Source organism: Cryptomeria japonica, chromosome 7 (assembly GCF_030272615.1).
Source record: "Cryptomeria japonica chromosome 7, Sugi_1.0, whole genome shotgun sequence".
Classification (NCBI taxonomy): domain Eukaryota; kingdom Viridiplantae; phylum Streptophyta; class Pinopsida; order Cupressales; family Cupressaceae; genus Cryptomeria; species Cryptomeria japonica.
The window spans coordinates 94,242,790-94,270,287 of NC_081411.1; the positions used below are offsets into that span (position 1 = coordinate 94,242,790).

Consider the following 27,498-nt stretch of genomic DNA (forward strand, 5'->3'; position numbering starts at 1 on the left):
AAACAGACAAGTCTAAGTGATGATAGAAGAGTCTAGAAGGGATGACCAATGAAGAAGATTGAAAATCTAGAAAGATCCTATGACAGTAATTCTAGATCATTCTCTGGAGACCTCTATAAATAGAGGTGATGTAACCCATTTCTACAAGAAATAAAAATATATGTTTGGTTTATGTACATCAGTACACTTGCATAACATACATTTTGTTTCATTAATGTCTCTGCCCACTTCACAGTGGTATCAGAGCCAACATTATTGCAGCTTGTAGGATAAAAGACTCTTTGGTGAAAAAGTAATTGGATTGCAGGTTCAAGGAAGCAGAGTAAAGTGAAGAACTGTAAAAGGAGGAGGTTGCAAACCAAGGAAAGAACATCAGTCAATACGTTTTGCCCTGACAATTAAATTTGCAGCCATAAAGAAAAAGTAGACAACAGATCGTTGACAAAATATGAGGAAGACCAAGCTATCTTAAGAAAAAGCCAATTGAAGAGACCACAGGAAATACAAAACTGAGGAAGGATTGCCATCATCATCAACATAAAGGGTGCCGAAAAATTGAAAGAGGTCGTAGCTAGACAAGGAGGAGATTAGTCATATTTCTAAAGAAGATGAAGAGTTTTTGAGGAACAAAATACAATCATGGCATCAGGTATGAATTATATTCTCTTATAGCAATAATATTCTCTTATGGGCCAATAGGTGAATATTGTGGGTCACAAATCACGCCAAGGTTTTTTCCACACCAGGTTTCCTCGTTAAAATATTGTGTTATGGTGTGTTTTTCATGTGGTTATTTTTATCTTTGTTTATTGCATTACTTTCTATTTACCGGTACACAGTTCTAATTTTCTCTACATGTTTTAAGTTAAGAAAATCTTATTACCAGTTAGATACTAATTCACCCCCCCCCTCTCAGTATTTGTGGGAATCCTAACAATTGGTATGAGAGCCTGGTCCTCTATTTTCAGAAGCCTAATAGCTTGAGGAAGATCCTACCACCGATAGAGATGGAAAACCTAATGAAGAAACTAGAAGGAGCTCTCTCAAACTATGATGCAGAAAAATTGAAAAATATCAAACTTGAAGATGATCTAAAGGCTACTCAAGATATTATTCAAGCACTCCAAGAAAATCTTACTATTTCAAGAAACAAGAGAAGAGAACTTTGTGAAAAGATGCAAAATGAGAATGATGAAAAGGAAACTCTTAGCAATCTGATAAATAAGCTGAAACAAGAAAACATGACAACAAAGAATGAGATGCAAGATTTGACAATGAGATTTTGTAAAGAAATTGAAGATAGAAAGAAGAATGAAGAAGACTTGAGTAGAAGACTCAATGATGCTGCAAATGAAAACACAAGACTTAGTTATAAAAATGATATGTTGAAGACAAATCTAATGCATGCACAAAATGACTCAAATGAACTCATGAGACAAAAAGGTATCTTGGAGGGAGAACTAGCTGCTGCAAATCAACATAAAGAAAAATTCAAGAAAAGCTTAGAAGAACTTGGTGACTTGTTGAAGAATCAGAAACCTAATTGTGATACTAATGGTCTTGGCTTTGAAACTGGTAAAAGCTCTGGTACTACAAACACGCAGGATCATGGCAAACCGGTAAGACAACCTACTGCTTATAAATTTAACTATAACATGTATGGTCATAGAGCAAATCAATGTAGATCTTGAAATTATCAGAATACTAGTACACCCACCGGTCAATGTTCAAAATGCCACAAAGTTGGTCATAATTCTGAAAATTGCAGAATGAATGTGAGATGTTATATTTGTGGAAGATTTGGACATTTTTCTAATCAATGCAGAACACAAACCAGCATAGGTTATGGGAAGGCTATTCAAAAAAATAATGTGACTTATTATGCATGTAACATAATTGGGTATATTGCTAAATTTTGTAGAAGCAAGTCCTCATCGGTAAACAACAAAGGTCCTAGTTTGAAAGGAAAAGAAAAGGTTGAAGAAGTTAAGCTTGAATTTTCAAAACAATGGATCAGAAAACCAGAACTGAATATTGACAGGAATACTCCTCCATGAGCAAAATAGAGTAGCACTCTACCGGCAGGAGAGTCTTCATCTAACTAAAGAAAATTTCTTTGAGGGTTTGGCAAACAAATGTGAAGCATGCTATTATTCCCTCAGTTGATGGTAAGAAGTTAAAATTACTTCCATACCGACAAATATGTTAAGTGATTACTTAACCGGCAAGCATTAAATATGGTGGTTGGCAAAATTAACATTATAAATCATTGGTTTTGGCTCCATTCCATTTCACCAAACATTCAAACATTCGAAGAGCATCAAAATTCTAAGCTAAGGCATTTCGAGCAAAGAAGCAAAGCAATTTAGCAATCAATCTTTCCAAAGACAGAAAAAGGTACTTATAATCATGGCATCCTCTTCTGTACCTGAATTCATAGCAAACCCTACTGTAGTGGAAGTAATCAAGTGCCCTAGGCCCATTTTTCAGTTAGTTCTCGAAATAGCAAAGAAGGATAATAATGTTGGTGTTTTTTCTCAAATCCCCAAAGGAGTAGTTTTTGCAGAAGACCCTAGGATGTATATTCATTGCCATTTAGAAGAATTAGGAGATGAAGAAATTAAGAACATGTACAAGACTGCTCTTTGTGATGATTCCGGTAATGTGAAACCTAGAGACAAAATAATTGAAATCCTAGGATTCATAGAAATTCTTTGCATTTCGGATTTCCCCAAGGAAGTTATTAGGATAGTATTGAGCAAGGTGCATGGTAAATTCTTTTGGCTAGATTTTGTTCACAAAATTAGTAAGGAAGATGTAAAAGCTGTAACAGGGTTACCCTCCACCGGTAACACACCTGACAAGGCAAAGAAGGTCTCAAATGACCTAGTAATGAATCTAACAGGTGCAACATCCAACAAAAGGTCTTTAAGGGTGAATGATGTAACTGACATAAACGTGAGATTCATTAGCATGATTCTAGGCTACAAAACAACACATGCAAACAAACTAAATTTGGTTTCTAGCTTATGCGTAAAGAGTTCTCACAACATGATTAAGGATAATGTGAAAATTGATGTGTGTGAATGGTTGAAGGATGAATTGATTGACAATCGGGGAAAGATCAAGAAGAATAAGAAAGGGACATTTAGATTTGGCAACTTACTTGTTTTCTTAATACTACATATAACCAAATAGGTGCCTGGTATAGGTAATAAGAACCTTGGATTTGACATACCGGTAGACAAATAGTTATCTGACTTATTCAACAACATGGGTGAAAACAAAGAGAAGAATATTAATGAGTACTTTCAAGCATTAAAGGCCAGAATGAACGCTAGAGTCAGACTGTCGCAAGAAATTGTAAATAAATATAAGGATGACATATGTTTTGTGATTAAGAAGGATGAGATCTGGATGGAGGCAATTATCCCAAGAATAATTTGGGTTATTGAAATGGGTTATGAGACAAATGATCACATCATTCAAACATATGCAAAAGCCCTTCTGGAAGCACCCAAGGAACCTAAGGAAGAGGTTTTTGGTAGTGGTGAAACCATTGAAAATCAAATTCAATCTAAGAAGAGAGTGAAGAAAGTAGAAGCAATAGTGAGGAGAGGTTAAAGGCAGGCTAAGGCTATCAAAGAAGATGTACTTAAACAAACTGGTATCACTAAAGATGAGTTACAAGAATAACAACCAGAAACTCACCTTTCACCTGTAGCAACTTCTTCGGAAAGTGACATGCCAGCTGCATTTAAAAGAGTTGTGAGGAAAAGACAACCTTCAACGGTATCCACACCTTCACCTAGAAGAACCTGACAAAAAAAAAAGGCAGTAAGGCCACCGGCCAAGAAGACAACTCCAAAGAAGAAAAAGTTAACACCAAAGAAAAGGACTCAGCAAAATATTGCTCTGATTGACGGACTATTGGATGAAATAACAGAGGAAGGAAAGCTTAAGAACATCAAAAAATTATATGATTCACTATCAATTGATGATAAAAAAAAGTTGAAAATAGTGTAATTCTACACTTGGATATCTACAAGAAATTTTTGATGCAAATTTTTGATGAAATACCGGTAGAACTATGTAAGAGACTTGAAGCTAGAAGGCAAGCTGTTATAGAGCTTGACAAGAAAATAAAGATTGAGAAACTACTTATTGTTTATCCTGTTAACTCACCAAAGGAAATAGATGATATGATCTCAGAGGCTAACCAGACAGTATTCTCAACTGCACACCGGTATGTAGCACTTATGGTTGGTAGACAAAATAAGGTTGCAGAGGAAACTGCTAATGTATGGGATATATTCCTTGTTGAGAAGGAAAAATAGGAAGAATATAGAAACCCCAAACCAATCAAGATATATCAGAAAGTCAAGGATAAGGGAAAAGGAAAGGTTGGTGGACCTCCAAGCATCAAAATAATAGATAATCTACCCCCACTGTCTCAAGATACTCCACCGGTAACAACAACTGAAGATCAATCAGCTGATTAGAATATGGATATATCACAAGAGGATACAAATCCTAATTCTGAGGTATTATATATAGTAGATGTTGATACTTAGAAGATCAACATTGTGGCAGATAAGGACACAACTGGTAAGATAGATCTAGCTAGTGAGCCACCAGTAACTGATAACATAGATAACACTGAAGGAAAACTAGTAGATAGTGCCACAAAACAACAGGAAGAACAACAAACATAGCAACAAGTAGAGCAATAGGCTCCAACATAGTAACAGGTTAATATAGAATAAGTACCACCGGCAACTACTAAGCAAAACAAACCATTGCTTAAGGAAATGGAAGCACAGACTGAGCTACCAGAGGTCACTGCAAGTAAGGATATTTCTCCCACCAATAGAATTCAGAGTGTTGGCTCTTCAACTGCAGGATTCAAGACAACAAATGTAACTGAAGTTCTTTTAGACTCTATAAAAAAAATAATAGATTGTAGTTCATAGGCATATAAGGCTATAGATGACACAATTCCAATTTTGAAGATGATAGCTCCAAAATGTAATATAGATAATAAGGATTCTTTGAGTCAACTTGACACTTTGTCTAAGTATATTACTGAAAACACAGTGTCATTTGAACAAATAAACGAGGACACATTCAAAGAGAGGTTAGAAAAGGAAAAACATAAATTCTTTGAGGAACAAATAAAGAAGTGTGAAAGGCAGTTTGACACACTTCTACTAGAATTATGTAGTGCATTAAAGGAATTCAAAACTTTGTATAGAGATACTTGTAAGACTAACTTTTTGACAGTTGATAAAGAAAAGAAGATCAGCAAGATACAGGAGGAAATAAATCAACTAGTTGACAATTTCATTAATTTATCTGATCCAATATCAGTTTTTGAGCAAAAGATAATAGGTTTTGAGGAAGAATTACTAAAGCTAGAAAGAGAAAAGGAGAGAATAAAAAGTAAGGCTAAGGATCTGAAATTAAGACTAAGTCCAAAAATGGACTACCTAGCATCCTTAAGGAAAGAAATATCTGATGCATTGGTACAAGGACATAAAACACTGGTAGAGCAAATGCATCACCTCACTGGTACAGTTCAAAGAATAGAGGCAGCAATAAAAGACAGTAAAAAGTTTCTTGAAAGCCTAAATTTGGTTTTGGTGGATCTTTTTCAAATTGTAACCAACGGGTTACAAGGTTGAAATAGGAAACTACACTCTATTGACACTTTGACAACCTTTTTCATTGATGCCAAAGGGGGAGTTGTGGTATGAGAAAAATCTAATAGCTTAGGGATCATCTGCTCAAGGGGAGCACACATTTTTGGTAACAATTTTGGGGCTTCAATTTTTGGATGCACTTTTGAATTTTTCTCACTAGTGTTGCCATCAATGCCAAAGGGGGAGATTGTTGGAAAATGCACACTCCAATGAGACATTGTAGGTGATTGAAGGTTTTGTCATTGATGGAAACCTTACAATCCTACGACACCGACAAGGCAATCCACTAGCACCAGGAAAGTCAAATTCTACACCAGCACATAGACCACTAGCACTGACAGTGAAAGGAAGCATACGGGCATAGAAGGAGACAAGAATTTTGGTTGTAATTTATTTTGTTTATTATTGTAAAATCATTGTAAGCCGACTTGGCAAATTGTAAAATGATTCATATATATAAGAGATCATTGTAGAAAAAATAGGAAATACATGGAGGAATGTAATTAAGTGAAATAAGGTAGACCTATTATGTGAATTATAGGCTAAGGGTTTATGTAAGAAGAAGAGCTATAAACCGGTACTGGATTTGGCATAGTAGATACTATTTTGAAGTAGTACAAGACATTGGATTTATATAATCCATTTAGTATTTGTCAGAATCCTAACAAATAGCCCACACAAGTGGCTGCTAATTCCATTCTTAATTCCTCTTATAAAGGATTCTTCCACTTTCTTGTGTGGATGTTTAATATATTAGCTCATGCTTTACAATCGGGTAAGGAAAATAATAATTCACGATCAAACCGACTAGGCCGGCGAAGAGCTCCATCAATAGCATCAATCCTATTTGACGCTCCAATAAGCACTACTTGACCTCTAGAGTCTAGACCATCCTTTAGAGCAAGAATCGTAGATACAATAGAATTGTGAATTTGTTCTTGTTTACTAGACCTCACTAGGGCAAGACCATCTATTTCATCAAAAAATATTATGGATGGTTGGTTTCTTTGCACTTCTTTAATAAGTAATTTCAGCTACAGCTTAGCTTTTGCAACCCACTTGTTGAGCACATCAACTCCCTTTCATGTGTAAAAGTTTACTTTATGTTCTGCCTTGGAAGATGCACATGCTAAAGCCCTTGCAATCAATGTTTTTCCAGTTATTGGAGGACCAGACAACAAGACTCCCCTTGGAGGAGAGATGTGATAATTTCCAAAGAAATCAGGATAGAGAAGAGGGAAAACAACCATTTCTTTCAATATATCAATGTGGTCAAAAAGCCCTCCAATATCATCAAAACTCACTGTTTCATCAACCTACAAGGTTTTAATGTCAACTCCACCTTTTCAACTAGGCCTAGTAGGTTGTGCACCTACATGTCCATAACCAAACATATCACCTTGGTGTCCCCATCCAGATGTTGTAACTTTCAAACCCCAAGCAGTTGCGTTATGCATGTCAATTTTGCCACAAACCCATTGTTGACCGAAGTTTCTATTTCCCACATGCATCAATTATAATGAACCAACAGGACCCTGATCCATCTCATCCACAAGAAGAGAATTATCTGAATCATCAATTCTTTGTGCTCGATGATGTTTTTTTGCCCTTGAGTGTTAGAACTGTTTGGTAATTTCTACCAGTTACCACCACCAACTTACAATTAATGCTCAGTCTAGAAACATCGATAAATAGACAAGTCTAAGCGATGATAGAAGAGTCTAGAAGGGATGACCAACGAAGAAGAATGAAAAATCTAGAAAGATCCTATGATAGTAATTCTAGATCATTCTCTGGAGACCTCTATAAATAGAGGCGATGTAACCCATTTCTGCAAGCAATAAAAATATATGTTTGGTTTATGTACATCAGTACACTTGCATAACATACATTTTGTTTCGTTAATGCCTCTTCCCACTTCATAGTGGTATCAGAGCCAACATTATTGCATCCTGGAGGAGAAAAGACTCTTTGGTGAAAAAGTAATTGGATTGTTGGTTCAAGGAAGCAGAGTAAAGTGAAGAACCATAAAAGGAGGAGGCTACAAATCAAGGAAAGCACATCAGTCAATACATTTTGCCCAGACAATTAAATTTATAGCTATAAAGAAGAAGTAGACAATAGATCGTTGACAAAATCTGGGGAAGACCAAGGTATCTTAAGCAAAAGCTGATTGAAGAGACCACTGGAAATACAGAACTAAGGGTGCCAAAAAATTGAAAGAGGTCGTAGCCAAACAAGGAGGAGATTAGTCATATTTTTGAAGAAGAAGAAGAGTTGTTGAAGCATGAAATACAATCATGACATTAGGTATGAATTATATGCAACCTCTAATTCTAGTGTTTACAAAAAAGAATTATGATACTTGGGCAATAAGAATGAAGACATTATTTTGTTCTCAAGAATTGTTGGATATAGTAGAGAAAGGGTTTGTAGAACCACAAAATGAGGCATCATTAACCCCAAATGAAAAGAGTAAGCTTGAGGAGAATGGGAAGAAGGACATAAGGGCCTTACAAATTATTCAACAAGGTATGGATGATATTGTTCTTGCTATAATTAGTGGAGTTACTTCAGCCAAGAAAGCATGGGAAATATTAGAGATAACATACCAAGGAATAAGTAAGGTTAAAGTAGCAAAGTTGCAAGCACTTAGAAGGGATTTTGGCAATCTTCAAATGAAAGAATCTGATTCAGTAGAACAATTTTCAGTTCAATTTATAAATGTGGTTAATCAAATTAGATTAATTGGTGATGACCTAACAGAGCAAAAAGTTGTAGAAAAAATTATTAGAAGTTTGCCTAGCAAGTTTGATACTATCGTGGTTGCAATTGAAGAATCTAAAGACTTGTCAAAATTGTCTATAGATGAGTTGTTTGGATCATTATATAATCATGAATACAGGTTGAACAGGAATAGTAATTCTTCATTATAGAATGCCTTCAAGTCACAGATGACATTTGGTAGAGGCAGAGGAAGAGGAAATTCAAGATTTAGATGAAGAGGAAGAGGCAATTTTCAAAGAGAGGAGAGAAGAAGTCCTAAACCAGGAGGAAGGAGAAATAAAAGTTTCAACACAAGAGGACATAGCAATAATCAATCATCACAAAGGTATGATAAGTCCAATATTGAATGTTACTACTGCAAGAAGTATGGACACTTTTTAGTGGAAGTCGAAAGAAACAAGTTGATATAGGAAAGCAAAATGCAATTTTTTCTGAAAATAGTTTAGAAACATTGTTTATTACATGTCATATAGCACAAGAAATTCCAAGTGATTCTTGGTTTCTAGATAGTGGGTGTAGCAATCACATGATAGGAAATAGAGATTTATTTGATTACTTGGATATCTCAATTAAATCAAAAGTGAAATTAGGTAATAATGACATAGTGGAAGTAATGGGAAAAGTTACAATCAATGTGATGACAAATTTTGGTAAGAGGACTATTCCCGATGTTTATTATGTACTGGGTTTGAAACACAATCTCATAAGTATGGGTCAACTTGTTCAAAAAGGTTATAAGGTTATCTTTAAGAATAATGTGTACTATATTTGATAAATCTTCTAGTAACATGATGATTGCAAGGATTGAAATGACAAGAATTAGGATGTACCCACTTCGAATGAAGAGTGAGAAGGTTGGAGAAGCCGAAGTTAATTTCAAGGAAAGTTATTTGGATCAAGCATGGGTATAGCACTTGAGGTATGGTCATCTTCACTTCAAAGGATTATCTTTATTACAACAAAAGAAAATGGTAAAAGGATTGCCCCCAATTAAAGAGCCACTAAATTCATGTAATAGTTGTATTTTGGCTAAACAACATAGAGATAAATTTCCAAAAGGGATGTCATATAGAGCATGGAAACCTCTAGAGATTGTGCATACAGATAAATGTGGTCCAATGCAAACACCATAATTAGGGGGGGAGCATTTATTTTTGAACTTTTATTGATGATTTTAGTAGAAAAATATGGGTTTATTTCCTCAAGTACAAATTAGAAGCATTTGAAAAATTCAAAGAGTTTAGAGAATTGATCGAGAAGCAATTTGGCCTACCCATCAAGGTATTGAGATCAAATAGAGGTGGAGAATACAAATCAAATGAGTTCTTAGATTATTTCAAGTATCATGGAATAAAGAAACAATTCACTACGAGTTACACACCTCAACAAAGTGGTGTTGCAGAAAGAAAGAATAGAACAATAATGGAAATGGCAAGGAGTATGTTGAAGGGAAAGAACTTACAAAATGGATATTGGGCTGAAGTAGTAGCCTATGCAGTATATATCTTAAACAGGAGTCCAACAAAAAGTGTGATAGACAAGGTTCCACAAAAAGCATGGAGTTGTAAGTCTCATTGTGTATCTCATTTTAGAATTTTTGGATGTGTTGCATTTTCACATATGCCTAAGGAAATAAGAAGTAAGTTGGATAATAGAGGTGAGAAATGCATCTTTATTGGCTATTGTGAACAATCCAAAGCATGTGAGTTGTTTAATCCCATCACTAGGAAGTTTATTATTAGTAGAGATGTTGTTTTTAAAGAAGAAAAAGGCTAGGATGGAAGTATAGACAAAGCAATCACATGTACTGTAGAAATACCTTATGATGAAGAGGAAGGAAAACAACAAGGAAGCCAAGGAGATCAATTGCATGAATAAGAAGGAACTTCGTTAAGAAATCCACAAGGTGAAAACTCAACAAGGGATCTTGAACAAGATGAATCTTCAAGTTATTCCTCTCCTAACTCACAAGTAAGTAAGGAATCTAATCCTACACTTGCATCATTAAGATCAAGAAATAGAAGTAAGAAAACTAGAAGTCTACAAGAAATTTATGATCAAGGAGATGGAATAGATTTGCAATCAAACTTTGCTTTATTTGCTCATGATCCTACATATTTTGAAGATGCAATTAAAGAAGAATGTTGGGTTAAAGCAATGAATGAAGAAATAGAATCAATCGAAAAGAATGACACATGGGAATTAGTAGATTTGCCAAAGAGAAAAGAATGCATAGGAGCAAAATGGGTTTACAAGACCAAATTTAATGCAAATGGAGAAATAGAAAAGCACAAGGCAAGGTTAGTAGCCAAGGGATTTACACAACAATATGGAGTAGATTATAATGAAACATTTGAACCCATCGCAAGAATTGATATAGTTACAATGGTATTAGCTATAGAAGCTCAAAACAAGTGGAAGGTTTACCAAATGGATGTCAAATCAGCTTTCTTAAATGGTTTTTATAGAAGAAGAAGTTTATGTACAACAACCACCAGGATATGAGAAAAATGGGCAAGAAGATAAGGTATACAGGTTAAAAAGGAACTCTATGGACTAAAGCAGGCACCTAGAGCATGGTACAATCAGATTGATACATACATGATGAATAATGGATTCAATAGAAGTAGCAGTGAGCCTACGTTATACATGAATGAAAACAAACTAGGTTAGATTCTAATTGTTTGTTTATATATTGATGATTTGATCTTTACTAGAAGTTTATCTACTGACGAGTTTAAAATAGAAATGAAAAAGGAATTTGAGATGACAGATTTGGGATTAATAAGATATTTTCTTGGAATTGAAGTTATGCAAAATAATAAAGGGATTTTCATTTTTCAAACAAAATATGAAAAGGGTGTATTGAAGAAGTTTAGAATGATAAATTGCAAACCATCATCTACTCCTATAACAATAGGGACAAAGCTTAGCAAAGAAGATAAAGAGTACAAAATTGATTCAACCATATTTAGAAGACTTGTTGGAAGCTTGATGTATCTCACTACAACTAGGCTAGATATTATGTATGGAGTCAATTTGATATCTAGATTTATGGATACACCTAAGAATTCACATTGGCAAGTTGGAAAGTAAATATTGAGGTATATCGCACGGACAATAGACTATGGGATATTGTACTCCATAGCAAATAATTTTGAATTGACAGGATATACAAATAGTGATTTTGTAGGGAGCATTGATGATCAAAAGAGTACTTCAGGTTATGCATTTTATCTTCGAATAGGAGTTGTTGCATGGGCATCAAAGAAACACCCTATAGTGACTATTTCATCCGTAAAAGCAGAATATGTAGCAGGAACATCAATGGCATGTCAAGCAGTATGGATGCGAAGGATCTTGATGGAATTAAAGCATGATCAAAAAGAGTCAACAACAATCTACTATGATAATAAGTCAGCAATCACACTATCAAAAAATCATGTTTTTCACAAAAGAAGCAAGAACATTGACACGAGGTACCACTTCATCCAAGAATTGGTTAATAATGGAGAATTCAACTTGAAGTATTATAGATCTAAAGAACAATTGGCAGACATATTCACAAAGGAATTAGCACAAGAACAATTTAAATATTTAAGAGAAAAGTTAAATATTAGTAGAAATTAGGGGGGAGTGTTAGAATAGTCTAGTAATTTCTACCAGTCACCACCACCAAGTTATAATTAATGCCCAGTCTAGAAACATCCATAAATAGACAAATCTAAATGATGATATAAGAGTCCAGAAGGGATGACCAATGAAGAAGAATGAAAAATCTAAAAAGATCATATGACAGTAATTCTAGATCATTCTCTGTAGACCTCTATAAATAGAGGCGATGTAACCCATTTTTGCAAGCAATAAAAATATATGTTTGGTTTATGTACAACAGTACACTTGCATAACATACATTTTGTTTCATTAATGCGTCTTCCCACTTCATTGAGACACCTCGTCTCGCATCATGTGCATTTTTTTATTCCCATTCCTTTATGCAGTACTTTACATAGTGGAGATTGCAATCATTGATTTTCTTCTATTTCAGGAGAAAATCTCCTTGCCTCAGTGCGATTTAGGAGAGAATATCGTCTCCTTCCTTCTTGTTCTTTACCCTGCTCACCCTTTTCTTCAACTTCATCTTCTTCATCTTCCTCTCCTTCATCCCCAACCTCCCCTTCATTTCTATCATCTTCCTCCTTTGAGTATTCCTAGTCTTCAGAATATTGATATACATAATGGATTCACATACCTAAGCATAATCTTGAACAAACTAAGTAGGGAAAATACCAAAACTAAAACAATGATGTCATTGATACATACATATAGCAATGACCAAACAAGGATGTAGCTTATCCATCCAATTCATCAGAGGAAACAAGGAGGTTGCAAGAAGTAATAAAGGAAGGTTTGATGGCAATTATTCTAGTATAGCTAGTAGAACAACTCTTAGATGATCGTGGGCCTAAGAAGCTCAATGAAACAAAGAAAATCAGATATGTATTCATTTTAGGAAGCTCTAGAAATAAAAACAAAATGATTTCAAATATATCATAGGAAATCCCCAAGGCATAGAACTTTAAAAGTATCAAGTGTATTAATGTAATGATATAAACACCATCTCCCACCAAAGGTGAAGTTGAGACAGATACAAGATAGAAGGAGTAGTCATCCTTGCTTCTCCCATAATGTGTAATAGTGCTTCCTTAGGGGTCCGTGCACTTGGGTCAGATAAAAGTGATGGAAGTCCAAGACAATCACAGTGAACCTCTCTATTTCGCATCAAACTGTAGGGCCTATTATCACTGTTTTAAAAATGGATGTTCTCAGTCCATAATTGGCTAGGTTTTTGAAAATTTTGAGTCTAGTATGCCCTAGTTGCTTCAAAATTGTTTTAAGTCCTAAGGGGTTCAGGGTTTAGGTTTTAAGTCGCTTCAATATTTGAGAAAAAACCTTTGGTTTCTAATTCTGCTTTACTTTATTGACTTAAGTAATGGGTCCTTTTGTCATGCAAAGTGTTCCCCCCATTGTTTTTTACCTAGGCGGTCCTTTTAAATGTTTAAATTTTTATTCTCCTTTAAATTGCCTTTTCTAATGACCGTCGGGCCTTGTAATTGTCATGCAACTCTTAGTCAATTGGACGGCCCACATGGATTCATGAACTCAACATGCCTGAAAGCTACCTATCGCGAAGTAGGGAAAGGTTTGGCGGGACCCACTGATGAGGACTTCTTTCTGAGCTAAAGGGCAATCAGTTTGGAAAGAGATCAACGGCCCACGTTGATTCACAACCTAAAGATGCTCGTGGTTTACAAGTTGCGAAATCATGAAAAGATGGTGGGTTTGGGTGAAGTGGTTAGTAGAAAGAGTAACACCAGTGCAAGTCCCTGAGATCTGATGACCCGTGTTGTTTCGCAAGATAAAGATAACCGATTTTTACCCTTCGCAAAATAGCGAAAGGGTTTGGTGGGTCCTAGAAGCCTGCAAGTTTTCTAATGAGTAAAGAGTGAGCGGTTCAGAGAATAATCAATGGCTCGCATTAATTCGCAACCCAAAGATGCTCAAGAGTTATTTTTTGCGAAATGGCGAAATGACATGGCATTCCAAGTGAGCAGTCCAAGAGGTAGGGATCGCAAATCAAAAGGTTACACGTGTCCTCTAGATCATGTAAAACAAAGAACAAACTTAGCGACCAAGTGGTGGGCCCAACAAACAAAATGATATAAACTGAAGAGAAAGAGGTGACCTATCAGGCACAGGTGGCATTTCAGAATAGGATCCTACTGAAGTCTTTCAGCGAGTAGGAAGTTGACACGTCAGTTCAAGAGGGATCAAATACCAAAGTGAATGGCGCTGATTCAGAGGGCCCATGTCTGCCAATTCTAACAGGTTGTTAAAGGAAGGGCATCTCAAGAAAGATCTAATGGTGGGCATTATTTCATAACCTTTAAATGCACGATGGTTATCATTTGCAAAATAGCAAAAATGATTAGTGTTAACCATTTTGAGTATGGTTAGTGATATAAATCACCAGGTTAGGACAATGTAAAGATTGATCAAGTTTCAGTTGATCGGATAGCTAGCACAGCTTCGTGAGGTCAAGAAGCAAGATGCTTACCCATCACAAAATAGCGAAAGGATATTCAGCCTGTTGCCAAGCAAGGAAGAGTCAAAAGGGTAAAAGTGGTGCAAGTTCTATCTGATCCAACGGTTTGCATCTTTCTGCTAGAAGAACATGCGAAATCTTTACGCTTTGCAAAATAGTGAAAGAGCAAAATGAAAAATAATCAGACCAGTTTTGATCCGTTGGAGCCAAATTTTTGAATTCTTTCACGAATTCAATTTTGAAGGGATGACCGAAGCATGCGGTGTTAATGTCGCAGTTAAGGAGCCAAATTGTTGTATATATCCTTTCATCAATTGAATGAGGGTATCATTTCATAGAAGAAGTTGCAGAGAGAGCTGGTGTAGAGCAGAAGTTTGCAAACTGAAATCAGGTTCTCTTGCTCTTTGTTTACCCATTGCTTAAAGATTGTTGAATTGTGGTCTTGTCCTATTAGAAAATTGCTTCGATTGATAATTGGCTTAGTATCATACTCCTAAAATGGGAGGCAGAAGACAATTAATAGGGAAGGTAAATTACCAGGAGCGAAATATTTGTGATGACTTTCTTGAGCAATTAACCATGTTGACCAACGTTGGGGCTATGGCCAAGGAGTTAGTGCCAAAAAACCCCCGTTTGAAAATTGGGGATGGTTTATATGATAAAGGAAATTGGTTGAGGGACCCTGAAATAGGGATATCCAGTCTTAGTTTGTTTAAAGTGGGTTTTGGTCAGAGACATACCCCTTCCCCCATGAATAGTATCTGGAATTTAGATGTAGGGAAACTTGTGGTCCCTGGTGTGTTCATGGATGTTGATTTGATGACCCTAATCGCACAAAGTTATGACCCTGTTGCTAGATGCATTAGAAACATAGAGGGATTAGCCCTTATGAAAATCAAAGATGATGAATTTAGAAATGTCTTCAAGCTTAGTGAAGCTTCCAGCTATCTTGAGCCTATTGATTTTGAGGCACTAACCCAAGTTTACAATGCCCAAAGAGATCATCTTAGGAGTGGCCCATTGAGAGAATTTTTTGTCAAAATAGGGGGATTAATAGTTGTAGGCCCTAGCACAATGGAGCCATTTTCCCTAAATTTATTTACCTTGAGAGCTAAGGGTATGTACTGGACACTGTGTCAAATTTTTGGAGAAGATGCTGAGAAAAACATGCCTGTCCATTATATGTTAATGATTGCCCAAATTTTGAACCCTTCCCTGGCCATAACATTTGACTTTGCTCCTTTCCTCTCTGATGCTATCCATGTAGGCCTAGAGGGAATTAAGAATGGTAAGGTACACAAGCCATTTGGATGGTATTCCTTGTTGATGCATATGTTTCTATTCAAAGGGGCTGATTATTTTGCAAAAGAGATGGACCTGGTTAAGGTCAAGGATAAAGAGGAGATGCCAGTGCAATTGTGGAGTACTGTTTTATCTTGGGATAGAGAGGATGCAAGTTATCTAAAGTTTGATAGATGTTTTTCATCTAAAATTAGAGTTCTCTTGTATGCAGAAAACCCTAGGATTCCCAAGGGTCTTTTGGAATTCCTTACACCGAAAGAGTTTGCAGAGAATATCAAGATTGATCATAACTGCGGAGATATGTATCTATATCTTATTTCTACTATTTTGAGAGTATATGGTTTTAGAGGAACCCCTTATCTACTGCTCTATCAGGTTCCATTAAAGATAGGGATTGCAGAAGTATTAAGAGGGATTGGAGGAGTACAGGAGGCTGAGTTAACTAATAGGGGTAAAGGGACAATTTTCCAAACCATCACCATGGCTCATCATTTTGTAATTACCAAAGGTGGATGGAAGTATTTTGAAGAATTATTTAAACCATACATGTTATCAACTGCAGTGTCAAGGTGTGCCGACCCTGAAGATTTCTTCAATGGCATGTTCAGGAAGAGAGTAGTTTTTAAAATAGGGCCTCACCAATTCCAATTCCCTAAAGATTTGATCAGGAATGAATTTAGTCTAGATGAGCAGGAGTTGAGGAAGGAGAAGTGGATTACATATAGAAGACCCGTTGACTTTATCCATAAATTTGATTCTAGTTATAATCCTCTCTCTAGTTTTACCCCTTTTGAAGAAAAGGTTAAATTCTTAATTCTTTATTTTGAAGATTTAATGCAAACCCTGAAGGAAAAAAGAGAAGCCATAATGCAGAATGATCCTGACAGGACTAAATTGGTCCTAGCCAAGCTTGCCTTTGCTAGGGATATTCCACCAGGTGATTATATAATGCACAAGAGATCTAAGTATACTATAATGATGTCAGTAACAGGTGAACCTTCTACTTCTAGAGGGAAAAGGGCCATTGAAGATATTATTGAGATTCAGGATTCACCTAAGAGGCAGAGGATAGGTAAAGAAATTGAAACTGATAACCCTTAGTACTCTCCATCCCAGTCCGCTATTCATATAGGAGATGAGCAAGCATTGGCTGAGCAATTGATACAATTGGGGAGTCTAGGTGAAATTACCTACACCTACAATAAGACTCAAGAAGGAATGCTAGAAGAGCCACCCTGTCCTGAAATGGATGTAACTGATGGTGAGCTATAGGGAAAAGAATTGGATATTACTGTCAAACAAGCTAGTGAAGAATTCCTAGCTGATAGCAATTTTGTCACATCAGGAGATTTTATGTAGTTTCTATGGAAGCAAAATATTGATAAATTCAAGATCAGATGTGAGCAAAGGGTAAATGAATAGCCTCTCAAGGATGCAGCCCAAGTGGAAGAAGAGGGTAAAAAAGAAATGATGGCTGAGTTCAAAGCTATCACTCTTGGGGCTGGAAGAGAGGTGGTGGATAAGGCTGGTGTGATAATCCTCCCTGAATGGGATATAGCTGATGCATTGGTTCTTGAAGTGGTCAGAAAGGAAACTAAGCAAATGAAGGGAGTGGTTTTTAGCAAAGATGACGCTTCTCTAGTTATGTGGTCCCTTAAAAGAGATGAAGGTAGAAGAAGGAAAGATACCTCACAGTCTAACCTTCTAGGAGCTATGATAGTAAGAAGAGTTCAGGATACAGGGGTGGTGGAAGTAGCTAGTACTATTTTAGAGACTACTAAGTTCAATGTAGTAGTAGTAGAGAAGGAAGCAAAAGAAAAGGTTGATCTTCATATTAAGTTGGAAACAATTCTAAAGGCTTATAATGAAGCCAAAAAGGAGGTAGCTAGCAAGGACACTATCATTGCCAAACTTCAAAGTCAGCTGATGGGACAATACCAAGGAGGTGAGTAATGTACTTTGGTAATTTCTTCTTCTCCAGCAAGGCCCCCACCTACTAGTCCCATCATAGAATTCCCTCCTTCTCCTATGCCTTCTGGTTTTCAACCATCTGAGACTTATCAACATGAATTGGAAAAGTTGAAACAGGCTCAGGCCTTATTTGCAAATAATTATGAGGAGAAGATAAAGGCTACAATTTTGAGTTTTTCTGACATCGTTGATGCTCCCATGGTACATATCAATATGAAGAGAATTTTTGACACTCTTTGTGAGTTAAATAAGGACAAGGCCATTCTAGAGCCTATGTTAAATAAGTGGATCCCGAGGGAAGCAGGTTTAGAATTCATGTGTGTATCTTATGATGAAGCTAGATTCGATGCCACTATTAAATCCACATGTGAATTGACCAAAGATTTGACAAAGTTGGTAGAAGAGGAAGCCAATGTGGAAAGGAAGTCTAAGTTATATAGAAAAGAGTATACTGAGCACAAATTTGAACTATTTCCTAGAGGTTTTGTCAACCAAAATCAGATAAAGGACAAACAGGTATGGCTAGATGAGTTAGGAGCTAATTTGTCTCTAAGGGTAAATGAAATAATCAATAAAGATAACACCTAATTGTTTGTTAAAACAATTGAGGAAATAGAAAATATCAAATCGCATTATGGTTTCTTGGAGTCAGAAGTGGGGAAAATAAGGAACTCTTGGAAAAGGCTATTAAAGTTGAAGAAAAAGATTATTGGCTACTCATGGCCTACTGATGATGTTTTTCAAGAGTGGTCCAAAAATTATACGGTGCAGGAAGAAGATGCTCCAAAATAGTTGGAAGATGCTCCAAGATAGTTAGAGGATATTGCGAAAGAGTTACCAACTAAAAAGGTCGTTGAGACAGAAAGAGACTTGTAACTGCTTTTTGAAACAAAGTATAGTTGTAACAAATTTTCCTAGGGAAGTCCGAAGCTTTGTATGCATCCATGTTGTTATAAATGGATACCAAGAATTTAGGAAAAGATGATTGCAAGAAATTGTAAGAAAACTCTACAAAAATATATCTAGGATTTTCTAGTCATTTAGAAAACGCTGTAATGTTTTTGTAATATTTTCTGAAATTAATATCAATATACAAACCATCAATTTTGAGCCTAGAATTTGTGTTTATTGGCATATGGATACTCCAATGAGACATTGTGTGTGATTGAAGGTTTTGTCATTGATGGAAACCTTGCAATCCTATGGCATTGGCAAGACATCATACTGGCAAAACATTATTCAAGCAAGACAGTGCACCGGCATCAACAAGATCACTCTACATTGACACCGGCACTGGCATAAGCACAGAAGAAAAGATGTATACTGGCACAGAGGCCGATAGGATTTTTTGATATGTAATATTTTGTTTATTATTGTAAGACGACTTGGAAAATTGTAAAATGACTCTTGTATATAAAAGAGATCATTGTAGACATTTGAAAAGGTAAGTAAGCAAGCATAAAGAAAATTGTTAGGCAAACCTAATGTGCGAATTATAGGTCAAGGGTATATGTAAAGAACAAAGAAAGAACCGGTACTGAATCTAGCATTGGAGATGCTATTATAAAGCAGTACAGATCATTGGATTAGTATAATCCTCATTGTAAGTCAGTGTGACTTCTTACTGAGTAGTGTGCTCTAGGCAATTGGCCTTCCTGCATGTCAGGCCCCTATTGTAAGTAATATTCTCTTATTGACCAGTAAGTGAATATTGTGGGTCATAAATCCCACCAAGGTTTTTCCCACACTGGGTTTCCTCATTAAACATCTTGTGTTATGGTGTTCTTTTCATGTGGATGTTTTTGATTCTGTTTATTACATTAATTCTTGCATACCGGTACACTGCTACTTTATGTTTTGTATGTTTTAACTTAAGAAAATTTGACTACCGGTTAGATACTGATTCACCCCCCCCTCTTAGTATCTGTGGGAACCCTAACAATTGGTATCAGAGCCTGGTCCTCTATTTTAAGAAGCCTAACATCTTGAGGAAGATCTTGACACTGGTAAAGATGGAAAATCTGATGAAGCAACTTGAAGGAGCTCTTACTGACTATGATGCAGAGAAGTTGAAAAATATCAAATTAGAAGATGATTTAAGAGCAGCTCAGGATATCATTCAGGCACTTCAAGAAAATCTTACTGTTACAAGAAATAAGAGAAGAGAACTTTGTGAAAAATTGTAAAATAAGAATGATGAAAATGAATCACTTAATGATATGATAAGCAAGCTGAAACAAGAGATCATGACAACAAAAAATGAAATGCAGGATATGACTATAAGATTTTGCAAAGAGATTGAGGGTAAAAAGAAGAGTGAAGAAGAATTGACCAGAAGACTAAGTGATGTAGCAAATGAGAACACAAGACTTAGCTATGAAAATGACATGTTGAAGACAGATCTGATGCATACTTAGAATGACTCAAATGAACTAATGAGAAAAAAAGAAATCTTGGAAAGGGAATTGGAAACTGCAAATCAACATAAAGAAAAATTCAAGAAAAGCTCAGAAGAACTTGGTTCCTTATTGAAGAATCAAAAACCCAAAGGTGACACTTCTGGAATTGGATTTGAAGTTGGAGAAAGCTTCAATACCGCAAATACTTAGGATCACAGCAAACCAGTAAGACCACCTAATACTTATAAATTCAATGGAAAATGCTTTAACTATAATAAATATGGTCATAGGGCAAATGAATGTAGATCTAGGAATTATCAGAATATCAATCCTCCCATCGGTCAATGCTCCAAATGCAACAAAGTTGGTCATAACTCTGAAAACTGCAGAATGAATGTAAGATGTTATGTTTGTGGAAGATTTGGACATCTATCTAATCAATGCAGAACACAAACCGGCATAGGTTATGGGAAAGCTATTCAGAAAAATAATGTAACTTGTTATGCATGTAACAAGATTAGGCATATTGCTAAATTTTGTAGAAGTAAAAGCACAGCGGTAGACAACAAAAGTGCTAGCTTGAAAGGTAAAGAAAAAGTTGAAGAGGTTAAGCAAGAATTCTCAAAGCAATGGATTAGAAAAGCTGATCTAAATGTTGGGAATACTCCTCCACCGGTAGAACCAACAAATGCTCCACTAGCAGGACAGAGTGATGCCTCACCGGTAGGACAGGGCAGTGCTCCACCGACAGGAAGCTCTTCATCTAATTGAAGAAAATTGTCTTGAGGGTTTGGCAATCTAATGACACATGTGCTATTATTCCCTCGGTTAGAGAAAAGAAGTTGAAAATCACTTATTACTAGCAAATAAAGTTAAGTGAATACATAACTGACATGCAATTAATGTGGTAGGTAGCGAAGAAGACTATAAAATAAGGTTTTGGCTCCATTTCATTTCATCGTGATTTTAAACTTTCAGAGAGCACGAAGATTTCCAAGATAAGGTATTTTGAGAAAGAAGCGAGCACACTCCAAGAAATCATCCATCCAAGATAGAAAAAGGTATTTTATCATGGCATCCACCTCTGCAATTGAATACATAGCGAACCCTACTATTGTGGAAGTAATTAAAAGACCTAGGTCCATATTTCAGTTGGTCCCCCAAATAGCAAAGAAGGATGATACCTTAGGTGCATTCTCTCAAATCCCTAAAGGTGTTGTATATGCTGAAGACCCTAGAATATATATTCACTACAATATTGAAGAGCTAGGAGACGAGGAAATCAAAACCATGTACAAAACCGAGATATGTGATGATACCGGCAATATCAAAGCTAAACACAAAATCATTGAAACCCTAGGATTCACAAAAATCCTTAGTATTCCTGAATTTCCTAAGGATGTGATTAGGATAGTGTTAAGCAGAGTTCATGGAGAATTTTTCTGGTTAGATGCAATTCATAAAATCACCAAGCAAGCGGTAAAGGCTATCACAGGGTTACCGACCACCGGTAAAAGACCAGACAAAAACAAGAAAGTTTCAAATGATTTAGTCACAGACCTAACAGGTGCAACATTTGATAAAAGATCTTTAAGGGTTAAAGATGTAAAGGATACAAATGTGAGATTCATAAGCATGATATTAGGTTACAAAGCCACTCATGCCAATAGACTTAACTTAGTTTCAAGTTTATGCATTAAGAGTGCTTATGACATGATAACCAACAATGCAAAAATTGACATTTGTGAATGGCTAAAGGATGAACTGATAGACAACCTTGGAAAGATAAAGAAGGATAAGAAAGGAACCTTCAGATTTGGAAATCTGTTAGTGTGTCTAATGCTTCATATAACAAAACAAGTTCCCGGTATAGGATATAAATAATTCGGATATGACATACCAGTAGGAAAGCAACTAACAAAACTATTCAATACCATGGGTGAGAATAAGGAAAACAATATTCATGACTTTTTCCAAGCACTAAAGATGAAAATGAAGAAAAGGATAAGGTTATCTCAGGAAATTGTAGATAAATACAAAGATGATATATGCTTTGTTATCAAAAAGGATGTAATATGGATGGAAGCCGTCATCCCTAGGACAATCTGGGTAACAGAAATGGGCTATGAAACAGATGACCACATAGTTGAAACTTATGCCAAAGCACTTCTGGAAGCCCCCAATGAACCTAAGGAGGAAGCATTTGGTAGTGCTGAAACAATAGAAAAACAAATATAGTCCAAGAAAAGAGTGAAGAAGGTAGAAGCTTTTGTGAGAAAAGGATCCAGACAAGCAAAAGCCATTAAGGAAGATGTATTAAACAAAACTGGCATAATTGAAGATGAGTTGGCAGCCCCACAACCTGAAGCTCATCTATCATCGGTAGGTACTTCTTCAAAAAAAGACATGCTAGCAACCTTTAAAAGTGTTGTTAGGAAAAGAGATCCCTCACCAGCAACCACTCCTTCACCTAGAAGGACAAGGCAAAAGCAACAAGCTGTGAGATCTCTGGTCAAAAAGGTCACACCCAAAAAGAAGTTGACCCCTAAGAAAAATAAAAAGGCAAAAACTAACTTGGCACCTCTAGACATTTTGTTAAATGAGATCACAGAGGAAGGAAAACTGAAGAACATAGGGAAAATTTATGACACCCTATCGGCTGATGAGAAAAGGCAAGTTGAGGAAAGTATAATATTACACATGGACATGTTTAAAAAGTTTTTGATGCAAGTCATAAATGAAATTTCTGATGACTTATACAAAAGACTTGAGGCCAGAAGGCAAGGAGTAATTGAACTAGACAAGAAAATAAAAATAGAAAAACTACTTGCTGTATATCCGGTAAACTCCCCAAAAGAAATTGATGATCTGATAGCTCAGGCTAACCGGACAGTTTTTTCCACTGTACACGGGTAAATTGCACTGATGGCAGGTAGAGTTATAGAAGTTTCAGAGGAAACAGAAGATGGTTGGGACATATTTTTGGTTGAAAAAGAGAAACAAGAAGAATATAGGAATCCCAAGCCTATTAAGGTATATCAGAAGGATAAGGACATAGGGAAAGGGAAAATTGGTGGACCTCCAAGCATAAAGGTTAAAGATAACCTACCTCCACCTGTAAAAATTGCAATCCCTAAAAACCAACCGGCAGCTAAAAGCATGGATGCAGAGGATAGCAATACAAATCCTAAAGTCCTATTCACTGTAAATGTTGATACCCAAAAGATCAACATAACAGTTGATAAAGACCCAAGTGAAAAATCAGATATGGCTAAAGAGCCTCCGGTAACAGGAAATACAAAGCAACTGACAACGGATACAGGGAAAAAGATGGAATCTAAAGCACAAACAGAGAAACCGACAGAGCTAAAGGCTCCAGAACAAATGCCACCGGTAAGCAATGAAGCAAGAAAACTAGTGCTAAGGGAAATACAGACACAAACTAACCTGCTAGAGGTCAATACAAGCATGGTCACTTCCACCAGTACTCAGTTTGTTGGGTCACCATCAAAGTCAACAAATGTGACTAAGGTATTACTTGAATCCATTAAGAAAATAACTGACTATAGTTCTCAAGCTTACAAAGCAATAGATGATTCAATACCAAATTAGAAGATAATCACTCCTGATTGTAATATAGATAATAAAGATTCTTTAGGACAGTTGGATACATTATGTAAATACATTTCTAGAAATATTGAGAAAATAAAGGAAGAATCTCTAAAGGATATTGTAGAAAAGGAGAAACAAAAATTCTTTGAGGAGGAAATAAAGAAGTGTAACAGAGATTATGACACACTTCTACTGGAACTGTGTAGTTTGTGAATACAGTATAAAAACCTGTATAAAGACACATGCAAAACAAACTTCCTGACTGTAGATATTGACAAGAAAATAAGCAAGACACAGGAAGAGATAAACAAGCTTGCAGACAATTTTGTCAACTCTCCGAATTCACTATCTGGTTTTGAAGATAAGTTAGCAAATTTTGAGGCAGAATTACTTAAACAGGAGAAAGAGAAAGAGACAATAATAAATAAGGAAAAACACTTGAGATCTAAACTGAGTCCAAGATTGGACTATCTAGCATCTCTATGGAAGGAAATCTCAGAGGCATTAACACCAGGAAGTAAAACACCGGCAGAACAATTGCAGCATCTCACCGGCACTGTGAAGAGGACTAAAGAAGCAATAAAAGATAGCAAAAAGTTTATGGATAGTATAAACTTAATTTTGGGCGATCTTTTTCAGATAATAACTACCCAACTACAAGGTTGAGGATATGGACTGATATAACTACAAACTCTACTAACATCTTGACAACCTTTGTCATTGATGCCAAAGGGGGAGTAGTAGGATGAGAAAATTCAAAGACAAGAATCATATGCTCAGGGGGAGCCCCTCATATTTTTTAGTAAATTTTTTGGTCTACACATTTTTCGACACCTTTTTTAAATTTCTCATGAGTGTTGCCATCAATGCCAAAGGGGGAGATTGTTAGCATATGGACACTCCAATGAGACATTGTGTGTGATTGAAGGTTTTGTCATTGATGGCAACCTTGTAATCCTATGGCACCGGCAAGACATCATACCGGCAAAGCATTATTCAAGCAAGACAGTGCACCGACATCAACAAGATCACTCTACACTGACACCGGCACCAGCACCGACACAGAAGAAAAGATGTATACTGGCACAGAGGCCGACATGATTTTTTGATATGTAATATTTTGTTTATTATTGTAAGCCGACTTGGAAAATTGTAAAATGACTCTTGTATATAAAAGAGATCATTGTAGACATGTGAAAAGGTAAGTAAGCAAGCATAAAGAAAATTATTAGGCAAACCTAATGTGTGAATTATAGGTCAAGGGTATATGTAAAGAACAAAGCAAGAACCGGTACTGAATCTAGCATTGGAGATGCTATTATAAAGTAGTACAGATCATTGGATTAGTATAATCCTCATTGTAAGTCAGTGTGACTTCTCACTGAGCAGTGTGCTCTAGGCAATTGGCCTTCTTGCATGTGCAGGCCCCTATTGTAAGTAATATTCTCTTATTGGCCAGTAAGTGAATATTGTGGGTCACAAATCCCATCGAGTTTTTTCCCACACTGGGTTTCCTCATTAAACATCTTGTGTTATGGTGTTCTTTTCATGTGGATGTTTTTGATTCTATTTTTTACATTAATTCTTGCATACCGGTACACTGCTACTTTATGTTCTATATGTTTTAACTTAAGAAAATTTGACTACCGGTCAGATACTAATTCACCCCCCCCTCTCAGTATCTGTGGGAACCCTAATAGTGTTGTCTTCGGGTGTGCTTGCAAATATTTATTGGTCTCAATCTGAGTAATTTAGGGTTATTCATTTGAGCATGGATTGTAAGGCAATCTTTTATAGGTGTGTTTCTTAGCTTTTCTCTTCAGGAGGGAAATTAAATATGCAAGAAATATCTCTATCAGTAAGTTACTTTTTTAGAAACTTTGAATGTGATGAATGCTTTCTAGTTTGATAAGGATGAATTTTCATATATGTCTGGCATATGTGGGGTTTATAGAAGCCGAGGTGATGGGATGTGTGGAGATGTCTAATTGTGGGATTATTGTTTAAACTTATATGACTCTGTGGCCTGGATAAGGCACTGATATATATTGTAGTTATCTTTTTACATAATTTGTGGATCAACACTGAATAGGAGCATGGGCTTTATTTCTTTGTTTCAGTTAGTTTTAAGGCAGATAGATTCACTAGTTTTTGGATTGGTTTACCGTGGATCTATTTTTTAAAGTGTGAATTTGGTTCACAAGAGGTTTACCAGCCTGAACTTTGGATAAATTCGAAGTGTATAAGGTTATTTAAACCTTGTGATATGTTGCTCTGAAGTTTATTTTCCCTAATCTCTCTTTTACAGACAGTGTTGTTTTTTTTCTTCCAAGGGATAAAAAGGGAATCAGAATTTGAGAACAACAAAAGTGGTGACTCTGCTGGACAGTGTGAACCCAGGTGCAGAGTGGTTTTTGGATTAGTTCAGAATGATCATGGCATGTCTGTGGTACAGATCGATGCTTCATTGAAATATCAGTGTTGTCTGGATATCTTTATTTAGAAATTTTCATGATATTTGAATGTGATTTTGGTCTGAAGATTTGCAATATTTTGTTCAAGCTTGTTTTCATATTTCCCATAGTTTTGTGGGTGGCGACTCTATTAGTATTAACCAATCCTTTTGAAATAAGAAAATTCAGAAAAGGAAACAAGCACAATGCAAGGAGGAAAGATCACTAGATCCTTCTTGAAAAATAATCCCCATGAGATGTTGGAGGAGGGATTACCTAAATAATCACAAAGAGGTCAGAAGAGATCAGTATTACATGAATCATCAAATGTTGCATGGGTGCAGAAAACTAACAATACTGGTAAGGTATTTGATAGACTTTTTTATGCAAAGTCTAATTCTTCTTCCCGAGAATCTGAACATGATGTTTTAGGTTTCCATTCTGGATTATTTGGAAATATAGATGATGTTCATGTTTTAAATCAAGATATATCTCATGCTAGTTTTTCTGGGAGAGACAGAAGTAGTTCTAATGTAGTCAGACATTCTGTGCCTAGAACAATTGATGGAAACATCAGGTTGATTGATATAGACCAAGTTAACGTATCTGACTCTGAGGAGATCTTCCCTGATGAAGATAAAGTGTCCCAAGAAATAGAGGACCTAAATAGAAAGGTTCATCACTTAATCTCCTTAAGAGCTCAAAAGGAAGCAAATAGGGAGAAGGAAGTAAAGGCAAAATTGATGGAGAGGGACAAACTCTTAAGACAAATTGCCGATCTTGAGTTGCTTGCCCAAGAAAAGGCCAAAAGTGAAGATGAAGGTCCTATGGTCAGAGAGATTCTAGTTCTCAAATCCAAACCAGCATATAAGTCAATAATCCAACCAAATAAGGAGGTTTTTAGTGACCCACAACCTATTAGAAATGAGGTTGATAAAGGAAAGCGCGTCAAGATCAAATACTACGGTGGAGATCTCCTGTAGATTATCAACACATGAGAGGGAGATGGAAAGAATGAGGAAAGAGAAAGAAGATCTACAAATGGAGCTAGAGAAAGCTGAGTTAGAGGCAGCTAACCAAGAAGTTAAAAGAAAAATTAGTTATCTAAAAGCTCCCCCTATCATCTTCCCATCAGAAGATCTCAATAAGCCTGTTCCTCAGCAAGC

General features: G+C 36.1%; 1 pseudogene; it reads right to left on the reverse strand.

Annotated features, from left to right (window-relative positions):
- LOC131856464 (ATPase family AAA domain-containing protein At1g05910-like) overlaps positions 1–27,498 on the reverse strand; it is a 50,975-nt pseudogene that overhangs the window by 9,520 nt on the left and 13,957 nt on the right.